The sequence below is a fragment of the Vigna unguiculata genome, chromosome 11 (assembly GCF_037176805.1).
Source record: "Vigna unguiculata cultivar grain cowpea cultivar isolate G323 ecotype 2 chromosome 11, ASM3717680v1, whole genome shotgun sequence".
Classification (NCBI taxonomy): Eukaryota; Viridiplantae; Streptophyta; class Magnoliopsida; order Fabales; family Fabaceae; genus Vigna; species Vigna unguiculata.
In genome coordinates, this window is record NC_140802.1 from 40,708,304 (window position 1) to 40,710,952 (window position 2,649).

Consider the following 2,649-nt stretch of genomic DNA (forward strand, 5'->3'; position numbering starts at 1 on the left):
AATTATTTTATGTTTATGCCAATGTTACTTGATGTTTTACTTTAAGATTTATTATAAGTTTTTTCTTAAAATTTCACATTAAAGAAAAACGATGTATCCTTCTTAACGACAATATTAGTGAAAACACATCTACTACACGATGTGTATTCACTTTTTTTTTAATATAAAGAAATAATAAAATTAATAATATTTTTTTATGATTAAATTTAAATAATTTTTATAATTTTATTATAAAGATTTTTTATTTATTTTCTACATAATTTTTTAATTAAAAAGTTAAATTAAAAGAAAAACAGTCAAATCGAGAAAAATCATTAGATTTAACTTGAATGATAAAATTGATAAAATAATTTTAGTTTAAAAAATAAAACTGAAAAAAAACATGTACACGGTATCTTTTTATATACTGATATATAGATCAAATTATTGATAACATCATAGTTTTTTACGTACTATGATTTATATTTTTCTTTAAAAAGTATTTAATAAATATTTAAGATAATACAAGTACAAACTCGGATACGGGTCCAACCGGTGAGATTAAATACTAATATCATACTTGATGTTGATGAAAACGAAAATAATTATGATTTTTTAGTTTAGAAATAGGGATGAAATCAAACATGTCTTGTTTATATCTAGTACCCTGAAGAAGAAATCCAAGAAGAAAAAAAAAACTTTTGATATTTTGTGGGTACATATACTTTCCCTTCAGTGGCAAAATCAGTTTATGTATGAACAGACAATAAGCAACCTGGTTGAATAAGTAAAATGAATTAGTTTGTCACAAAGGTAAATCAAAATATTCATAAAGAAAGTGTTAGAATATGTCGTTCTCATTCAATTCCTAATACCACACGTTATTTAAGCACTAATTATTAATTATTTACTGCTTAAGTTTTGAAGACTCTTCATATGGCCTATTTACTGGTTCAGTTTTGAAGACTTTTCATATGGCCTATTTACTGGTTCAGTTTTGAAAACTCTTCATATGGCCTATTTACTGGTTCAGTTTTGAAGACTCTTCGTATGGCCTATTTACTGCTTCAGTTTTGAAGACTCTTCATATGGCCTATTTACTAGTGCAGTTTCTGAAGACTCTTCATATGGCCTATTTACTAGTGCAGTTTCTGAAGACTCTTCATATGGCCTATTAACTAGTTCAGTTTTGAAGCCTATAAATAACATCTCCATGACTTGAAAAAAAGATAGAAAAACATTTTACAGAGACACACTTTGTAATATACACCTGAGTGTTTTTTTTGGTGAGGATTCTTGTTCCCATTCAAGAGCTTTGTACTCTTCTTTTCATAGTGGAACTTTGTTCATTATTGTCCCGTGGTTTTTCCTCTTACATTCAAAAGAGGTTTTCCACGTAAATCCTTGTGTGTTATTTCTCTTGCTCTTTTACTTACTTCTCTTTAATTTCCAATTGTCACGATCTTATGCTTCCGCATGCTACGATACCATAACAAGTGGTATCAGAGCTCTTAGTTGGAAATTCCAAAATGTCTGCAAAATTTGACATTGAGAAGTTTGATGGCAAGATTAGTTTTTCTATTTGGCGAGTCCAAATGAGGGTTGTTCTAACCCAGAGTGGATTAAAGAAGGCTTTAGATGGAATACAAAATAAGCCAGATACCATGACTGATGAGCAGTGGGAGGAGTTGGATGAAAAGGCGCTATCATCAATCCAACTCTCCTTATCAAAGGAGGTTCTCCGTGAAGTAGCAAATGAAACAACCATTGCTGAATTATGGCTAAAGTTAGAGTCTTTATACATGACCAAGAGCCTTGCAAACAAGCTTCGTCTCAAAGAACGCTTGTATACCATTCGAATGGTTGAAGGTACTCCTATTCAATCTCATCTTAATGAGTTTAATTCTATCCTCTTGGATCTGGAAAATATTGATATTAAAATTGCTGATGAAGATAAAGTTGTTTTGTTGGTTGTCTCTCTACCTTCTACCTACAAACACTTCAAAGAAATTATGTTGTATGGAAATAATGATACCTTATCCTTTGAAGATGTTAAATCTAATTTATTGTCTAAAGAAAAATTTGATCTTGAAGTTCATTTTGTGGACAAGGGTGAGGGTTTAAGTGTCAGAGGTAGAACTCAAGAAAGAAGGAGTACAAGTGACAAAAAGTTCAGATCCAAGTCTAGGGGACGCAAATCCAACAAATTTTGTCGCTATTGTAAGAAACCTGGACATGAGATTTCTGATTGTTTTATCTTGAAGAAAAAACAAGAAAAACAAGAAGAAGGAAAAACCACACAATCCCCTGAATCTGCCAATATTGAAGCTGACTCTGACGGTGACATTACTTTGTTTGTTGTCTCTTCTAATAAGAGGAGTAAAAGAGAATGGATCCTTGATTCTGAATGTACTTTTCATATGTGTCCCTGTAAGGACTTATTCACTACTTTTGAATCTGTTGATTGTGGTGTTGTCTTGATGGGTAATGATGCCCAATGCAAGATTGCAGGAATAGGTACAATTCAGATCAAGACTAATGATGGTGTCGTCAGGACTTTGTCTGATTTTCGCTATATACCCGAATTAAAGTGAAACTTAATTTCACTTGGCACTCTTGAATCTCTCGGGTGCAAGTACTCAGCTGAAGGTGGAGTTCTAAAGGTATCAA